The following is a 9,507-nucleotide window of genomic DNA, read 5'->3' as shown; positions in this document are numbered from 1 at the left end:
CACCCACACACACACATACACCACACACACACACACACACACACACACACACACCCACACAAACACACACACACACAACACACACCACATCAGACAGCCTCTTGCTGGTTCAGCAGTTTAAATGAGTGAGTCTTTCAGAGCACAGCAAGCAAGCTGTGACCCATCATCAATCACACACCACGCACAGACGCCACGCACACACCACACAACACACACACCACCACACCACACACACACACACACACACACCCCACACACCACAATCTCCAGCACCCAGGCTCCAGGCCCTCCCATCCCTCATCTCTCACCCAGGAGCTGAGCTCCATCCTGGGCGAACATCGGCTCCACAGACCCTCCCTCCCTCCCTCCTGGAGCTCCGACCTGCATGAGGAGCCTGCCTCCTCCCTGGCCTGGAACCAGTCGACTGCACACCGGGCCGGGCCGGGGCCGGGGCCGGGCCGGGCCGGGGCCGGCGGGGTCCTGGCGGAATATTTGAAAAAAGTACATGGCAAGATTTATTGCATTATTTTTCTTTTTTATATTTTTGCTTTATTTTCGTTTTTCGCGCCCCTGGTGACCGACTGGCTCGGTGTACCAGAGTCACGATGCACCGCTTTCTTCCCTTTTTCCTATTCGAACCCCGGCCGGAACCAGTCGACTGCAGCCGGGCTGGGTCCTGGCGGAAATATTTGACTGGGTGTATGGAGGCATGCCTGCACGTCTCGGCCTGTCTGTCTGGATGTCTGTAACTGAATTATTACTACTGCTGCTGCTGCTGCCGGTGCTGCTTCTGCCACTGTTACTACTGTTACTACCACTACTACTACTACTACTATTGACTCACCAACTAACAAAGTTCTTCTTGAAATCAGTCAGTCAGTCAGTCAGTCAGTCATCAGTCAGTCAGTCAGTCAGTCATTCGCTCCACTCACTCACAGGCAGGCAGGGCGACAGCCAAGATCAAAGCCAAAGAACCATGAACACATTGATTCTGCTTCTAAATTCTAAATTCCAAAATATCAAAGCAAAGGAACTATGAAGTTTTACAGAAGATGAGCACTGATTTTATTTTAATGTAAAAGGGAGAGAGAGAGAGAGAGAGAGAGAGAGAGAGAGAGAGAGAGAGAGAGGAGAGAGAGAGAGAGAGAGAGGCAGACACACACACACACACACTCCAAACTGAGTGTGTCACCAAGCCAGTGAGGAAGCAGGTGTGGGGCAGACAGTCTGTGTGTGTATTTGTGTGTGTGTGTGTGTGCAGAGCTGTGGTGAGGTGAGATGTGGTCTTTTTCCACTCCAGTGTGTTTACATGCACTGTAGTTTGCAGTGGGCTGTATTTACAGTGTGTGTGTGTGTGAGTGTGTGTGTATTATTTACTATTCACACCAAATCAGGTGTTGGGGAGATTAGCACAGGGTTGTGCAGCTCCGGCGCTGTGTGTAACTGTTGTATATTTGTCTGCTTCACCGGCTTTTCCCTGACCACCGAACCCTCTCCTCACTGACTCTAGTCTGACTCGCACACTGCTGCACTGTCCTAGTGCTGACATAGGCGTTTGATCAAGAAAATGCTAATGTGAGTAATTTTAGAGGCATGAACAGACAATGTATTTTGTTTTGACTTGTTAACAGGAGTTACTTCGTTTTTACCTACTTAGTAAAGTCTTATCCTATTTACTATTTCAGGCAAAACTTGATCCATGTGGACTGGGTGTAAGCTTGGAAAGGAAAATGTACAACTTGAAACTTATTTTGAAGTCATGAACCAATTTTACTTGAGGATTTGCAGTCTTTAATCTGTGTCAGATGACCATGGCACATTTTCTCTGTTATCACCTATTTCACTAAAGTGTTGTTGACTTCAAATCCATTTAGCTCTTAGTTTGGTCACTGGTCTTAAATGAACTGCAGATATGTTCAGACTTGTTGCCTCTGAGTCTTTCCATCCAGCAGTAGAACTGAAATGAAATGAAAGGACAAAGACACTGTTTTATTTGGATGTAGGCGTTCAGTGTGTGCTTACTGTGTGTTCTGTTTAGACACAATAACAGCAGCAGTGGTTTTTGTTAATGAGATAGCTCTTTATGTGTTTTTTTTTTATTGTTGATATTATTATTTTAGTTAACACCTCCTGATGAACAGCTGTTCTAATTTGCTGTGTGTGTGTGTGTGTGTGTGTGTGTGTGTGTGTCTGTCTGTTGAGTCAGGTGTGCTGCGAGGAGGAATTGATGTGTGGGTCAGTGATTCTGTCTGACTGACATGTTGTAGCTGCATGTATAATTCTGCTTGTTTATCATGTTTTTATTGTCTTTTTTAATTAACAACAGCTTTATGATCAAAGCAGGTAGACCAGCCTGGTGTATGTGTGTGTGTGTGTGTGTGTGTGTGTATGTGTGTGTGTTTACTGTCTTGCCTGGTTGTTCTTTTCTGTCTTTAATGAGCCGGAGATTGCTGTTATTATTGTCTGTGTTGTTTCTTCAGCTCACACATTTCTAATGAACAGCTGCTCTACTTCCACTTATTGTTTTATTTACTCCAAAACACATATAATTGGCAATGTGATAACTATTTTTAAAGAAATTAGCATCAGCCACCAGCCAATGCTGGTAAAATGTAGAAAATGCATTGATTTTGATCAATCTTGATTTTTTTTTAAATCAATAAATCACATTTTTGTTTACAAAGTGCTTTCAAAATCAGACTAGAGTCTATAAGCTGCTTCTTTTTGGTTGCAGATGTTAGCTGTTGGAAACATGGTTTTTCATATTTGGGTACAGTTGTTCAAATCTTCCAGTACCATGCCAAAGATGCTCTGTTAGCCTAATGTTCACCCGTAATTCAATGCAAGAGAGCAGTTGCAACTGAACAACATAAATGCAAGCAGCAGAAAATCAACGACCAGCAAGGAGACTATTTAATTAATTTTGTATGGCTACGATTATGGTCTGTTACTGCATCAGTGCAGAATCCACCACCTCGCTATGCATGTCAGAATCGAAGAAGAAAAAAATGTCTACACCTTAGTAGGTACCAGGGAACAACCATGGGGGCAAAACGTTGGACATGGACATAGAATGATGTCTTCTTATCCTCCCAGATGGGCACACTTTGGAGGAGTTGTTACCCACAGTTCCCTATTAAAGACCTCCTCACTGATCTCAACTGCTTCCAGACAATGTATAATTCTATACATTTCTGTTATAGCCATCATTTTAATTATGGTATTTCATCTCTTGTTTGAGAACTCCCTCTAATTATTGCAAAGAAGCCTGACAGAGGTGCAAATCCACAGCTGTAGTCTTTCAAAAGTTTCACAGTTTCTTTAGCTAGCACAAGAATTTTAAGCTTCAGCGGTCTATCCCCTAACACTGTATATGAAGGACTTTTACTTCTGGTTGTCAACTTAAGTTATAATTGTGTTGATGCGAGCTATGTGTTATTCTTTGTAATGTCTGTTTTGCTTTGGCTCACTAACATTTGTCTTTCTCACATACTAATATTGTTAACATATTTCATTGTCACGCGGTGTTACACACGTACAAAAGCAGCACCCGCTACAGCCTGTAAATGAGCACAAAACTGGATCAACACCTCTGACAAAGACCACGTTTATTTCAAGGCCATATGAGACCGTACAAAACTGTGTATTTTATAAAAAATAAAATAACAGAGAATATTTGTCACTTGACTAATTGAGCCTTAATTCCCCCAAAATGAAGAAAAAATGTCAGTCACCCTGCTATTCCTCCCCTCACCCCTCCCTCTGTGGTCTCATTAAAGGCCATAAGTGAGTGACAGACAGGAGTCAGATCAAGAGGTGTCATTATGTCACCTCATCTCTTCTGTTCCCATTTCAATTAACAGATCAGTCCTGGTCGGTATTGTCAGGGCACATTTCCCAGCATGTGGTCTGCTGCTGCTTCTCTTTCCTGGCTGCTGAGGTTTTGGCGGAATGAATTCAACCCATGGTCTTGGCTTTCATACTGATAATTTCACACAGTCGAACATACTCTAATTGCATGTTATCCATCTATTGTTAATTATTCTGGACCACAATTCCTTAACAGCAGTGGTGGTTGCTGCCTAACCATGGAGCATTAATGTGGTTTTACTGCATAGTAAACATGCAGTCAGGTTACTATATTAGTTATTATTTGAACAATGCTGATGAAATCTGAATAACGAAATATGATGAGGAATGATGGAGAAACCAACCATGAAGATGGAAACAGTAGTAGTAATAAATCTAAACTGTCTGTCGGTGTATCATGCTGTGGCCTCTTATTCCTAATATGAAGGCAGTAGAACAACTTATGGTTCATGGGCTAGTTGATTATTGGCTGGAGTTGCAAGAGAAAACAGAAATCATTTAGTTTTCAGACACATTCTCTTTTTATTCCTATTTATAAACATCAGCTTACTTGTGGTTTGATTTTCACTGTCATATGTTTGGAAGAGATTGATTGATAAAGATTTAAGAAGATGCACTTTATCTATCACAAGAATAAATCACACTGTCACAATCTTTCATGAGAAGAGGTCTTTAAAACAGTGTACATTTTCTGTATGTTTCTATTAAAAATCACAGTCTTTTTTGTCCAAATTCCACCGTTGCCTGTGTTTAAAAAACTGATCCCACTTAGATCTTACATTGGTTAGTTTGATGAATGCTGTTTATAAAAATGGGTTACACAGCTAGTTGGATGTTTTAACTTATACATGTTTGTTCTTACATTATATGTCTTAGGGCACTTCCCTTTATTGATGTTTTACTCAGACTGGCAGGGTAAGGTAAAGTCCAGGTTAACGTATAAATAGAGGAATTTGAGAACAGAATGGTCAGGGAGATGACATCAAGATTGGGGACATCCTGGCTACTTTTAGGTGATAAGCTGTTTAAAGGCTTATAGCAAATTGACTGTTAACAATTTACAGAGGTTGAGACAGCCCATCTTCAGGAAAATGTATAAAAACCAACTGTTAACGCTCCTCTGGGGCCTTTCTCTGTAACCCCTTTAGTGTGTTGCACTGTGAAACGCTCCTCTTGTACAAGACAATAAATTCAACTTAACTTTGATGCTTTGAATTCGATCCTACTTATTTAAGGTTTTTCTTTAAAAATTCCTGTAACAAATGCATTAGAATGGTATGTCAAGAATGGATCAGTTTTCCAGCTCTCACTATCTAACACAAACACGTTACAGAAGAATGGAGTACATTTGCAGATGGTCCTTGGTTAAGGCTGACTGGGAGAAATTTAGGTTATGTTCTGGGAGTCAGACCACTTGCTAACACTAAAAAGAGACACGAAAAGAGCAAACATTGAGTCTCTAAATTCTGCAACCTTGAGTAAACTAAAAAGATCATCACAGGGTGGGAAGAGTGGGGCCTTAGTCAAATGCAGCCTGTTAAAGACTGAAAGACAACAAGCATTCAGAGTTTTGAGGAAATACATGCCACAGGAGGATTTTATAAAGTACCAAATCAAATGGAAGGTGGCTATTAGGAAAGTTAATATACAAAAAAGACAAAGTTAGAGGGTGTTTGGTCCATGTTAAGCAAAAAGGTGGGGAAATGGAAATGATTAAAATCCTAGCATTGGTTGATGGGAAGAGACTGGCAGTGTCAGAAAACATTTTGTTTCTAACCCTCTCCTCCTCATCCTCACGACAACTGTACCGTAACCGCTGCTTTGATAAATGAACAACTGAAAGGATATCTGAGATCTTTGACCACATGAAGAATTCACCTGCTCTTTGGTATCATTCCTCCCAGCTACCTTAACCTGTCCATTTCAGGTGAATCTATTCTGCTGGCTGTGTCTGTGCCTTTAGCAGTGTTGATCATGATATTTTAATTGAATGTCAAAAAGCATTTCATTCTATTCATCTATTGAATCTCTCATTACACATTTGATGAAAATCTAAATCCCTGTTACAAAAAAGGCAAGCTAGCACTCCAAAGGTTCTCTTCCACCATGGGAGACACTCGTCTTCTGGCAAAAATGGAATATTACACAGGAGTCTTAACCAGGGATCCGTGACCCCCTAGGTGGTCTTGTAGGGGGTATGCAGGGGGCCCACCAATTTTTTGTTTAGTCAATTTTTTGTCATAATTTGACAATTTTCACAAAATAATTGTTTGTGTGTTTGAATATAAAATATTACAGTGTATATATTATATATTATATATATATAGTAAACTGCAAGCTTGTATCGTGGATCGTGGCTGCTGCTGTGATCTTGCACGACGTCCACTCACATATTATTACTGTCATTATTAACTACCATATCTGGCTACTGTAATCATTCATATCAGTCATGTAATTGTACAATAGTTTGTGTTGATTGGTCCTGTACACGTGCATCCATTGCACGTCTGTCCGTCTGGGAGAGGGATCCCTCCCTCTGTGGCTCTTCCTGAGGTTTTCTTCCACCTTTTTTCCCTGTTAAGGTTTTTTGGGCAAGTTTTTCCCACTCGAACCGAGGGTCTAAGGACAGAGGGTGTCACTCCCTGTACAGATTGTAAGCCTCTTGAGGAAAATGGACTTTGTGACTTGGGCTATACAAATAAAATTTGATTTGATTTGATTAACATTATTAGTATTATATTTCAGTATATGGCTATTTTGTATAGTTTAATAGGCTATTTACAAATAATGATTCCAGTGGTGCGTCTAACATAACATGAGCACTGCTATTGGAGAGGGCAGTTCATTCTTCATTGTGAAATGAACATGAATCAATGACTTTACTAAATAATGTGAGCTACCAGTTTGATATTAAGCAGCATTAAGCAGAATAATTCATTGTCACAGTTAACGCATGCTCGAGATCTTACAGCTACTTCTTCCACCTCTGCTGAGCATCATCACATCATCAAACCTGGCATCCTGAAGCTGAATGTCACTCTTTGAAATGAAGAATCAAATTACAGAAGATATGAGCCTTTAAAATAATATAATACAATATAATAATAACAATAAAATAATAATAACAATAATAAAATAATAAATAATAATAATACTAATAATAATAATAATAATAATGCATGGACTTTTAATAAAGTAAATATAAAAGTTACTTTATATATATTTATTTATATATGGCACTTTGTGAATCTCAGAACAACAGGAAGAAGCCGGACGGAGACCGGAAAGTCTTCGCTCTTGCGCGCGGAACTTACGCAAGCGGACCTGACAGCGCGCCGGTTCCAGGGGGAGCTTTACCGCGCGGACACTATGTAGTCTCAGGTGACGTGGAAGACTTTTGAGAACACAAATAAAGAAAGAATGAGCATGAGAAGACATGAAGACATGATGATGAGACGACATGAAGACATGATGAAGACATGAGACATGAAGGCCAGAGGACCAAGGCGTTTTTATCAGCAGCATGGCGACGTGGGCGGATCTCTGAACGTTTAGCTCGCTTCATAGGTGACGTCACAACAGCGTCCTTCCACGAGGCTCGCAACAGCAGCACGAGCCTACTGTGTCATGTGTAGCTCTGACAGACGAGACACAGACAGACAGACAGACAGACCACAACAGCCACACAGAAGACAGACAGCAGACAGCAGAGAGACAGGACACAGACCGACACACAGACAGAGGACAGACAGCAGACGACACAGCAGGCAGACAGACAGACAGGCAGAGAAGCGACAGACAGACAGGCAGCGCAGGCAGACAGCAGCAGGCAGCCCAACCAGACAGACAGACAGACAGGCAGACAGTACAGACAGGAAGACAGACACACAGACAGCACCAGACACACACAGACAGGCAGACAGACAGACAGACACAGACAGACAACCAGACAGCACGCAGAGACAGGACAGCAGACAGGAGAAGCAGGACACGACACAGACAGACACAGAACAGACGCAGACAGACAGAACAGACGCACGACAGACGAGGCACAGCCAGAGACAGAAGACACACAGAAGACGAGCAGACCAAGACACGACAGACACCGACAGACAAGGACAGACACCGCACAGACAGACACAGAAGCCAAGACCAGACACACGACCACAGACAGACAGACACCGACAGTCGACGACAGACGACAGACCACAGACAGAACAGGACAGACAGACAGACACAGGCAGACAGACAGACAGGGTGCTTAGCTTAGCTTAGCTTGGTGTCGTTGGCCTGGTGTTGTTTGCAGCAGGATGTGTCGTCACGCAGCAAGAAGGAACTGTATGCTGTGCTGGGAGCGAGGCTCTTTTGGCTGACTCAGCCAGCAGCTCAGACACGAGATACCAGCAGCTGGCCTCTAAGGTGACCTCTGTCCCTTGTCTGACTGTCTGTTACTGTATGTTGTGTCGCTTGCTGTCGTGTCTGTTCTGTCTGACTGTAGTCTGTTGTCTGTCTTGTCCTCGTCTGTGTCTGTCTATGTCTGCCGTCGTGTCTTCTGTCCTGTCTGTCTTGTCTGTCTGTGCTGTCGCTCTGTCTGACTGTTGCTGTGTTCTTTCTGTCTGTCGTGGTCTGTCTGTCTTCTGTCTGTCCTCGTCGGACTGTCTTGCTGTCTCTCTGATGTCCTGTGTCTGTCGTGACGGCTGTCTGTCTGTCTGCTGTCGTCTGTTCTGTCGTGTCTGTTTCGGTCTCTGTCTCGTCTGTCTGTGATGTTTCTGTTCTGTTCGGCTCTCTGTACCTTCTATCTGTCTGTCTGCGCTGTCTTCTGTCTCTGTCCTGCGTCGTCTGCTGTGTCTGTCTGGTCTGTATGTCTGTCCTGGTCGCTGTGGCTGTCGTGGTTCGGGGTGCCTTTTGTCTGTCGTCTGGTCTGTTCTCTCTGTCTGCCTGTCCTTTTGCTGCCTTTTCTGTCTGCGATTTCTCTCGTCTTTTCTTTTTCCTCTTGATTGCTGCTTTTGTCGTCTCGTTTACTGTCCCTAACTGCGCTCTGGATTTGCTGTTACTGCCTTACGTGTGTGTTCTTGACTCCGTCTCGGTCTTGCCTCGCGTCTGTTCTGTCTGCTGTCTTGTTGTTCTCTCTCATTCTTACTTACTATGGTCGTGTGTCTGCACACTGCGCTTCACTCCATCACAGCTCGTGGTCTAATCCCTCCATCAGTCAGAGCAGAGGCAGAACATAGCGTGTGGTCTATCAGGTCAACCCCCAATGCAATGTGCACGGGCCCTGTCTGACCGCCAAATGAACGTTGTCCCTGTGTGTGTGTTGTGTGTGTGTGTTGTGTGTGTGGCCCGCTTCACCCACAACCGTCGCGGAGTCGCACGTCAGGGGGTTCTTGTTGGCTCTTCTCCCCCCCGACGGGCCGCTGTTGAAGGAGTAGTAGATTCTAGAAGGAGAAGTTGGATGCAGCCTGGGAGGAATCCTCAGTGACCAGGACACCAGAACAGACAGTCATGACCTGCAGCGCAGAGGTACCATCATGTACGCAGCCCATTCACCGTCCATTATTACTTTCATGAGGACAATGAAACGCTTCTGTTATTAGTGTATTTTTTTTATTTTCATTGGGTAATCTATATTTTCTGACC

Source organism: Larimichthys crocea, unplaced genomic scaffold, assembly GCF_000972845.2.
Source record: "Larimichthys crocea isolate SSNF unplaced genomic scaffold, L_crocea_2.0 scaffold308, whole genome shotgun sequence".
Taxonomy (NCBI): Eukaryota; Metazoa; Chordata; class Actinopteri; family Sciaenidae; genus Larimichthys; species Larimichthys crocea.
Note: the sequence above shows the minus strand (reverse complement) of the source record.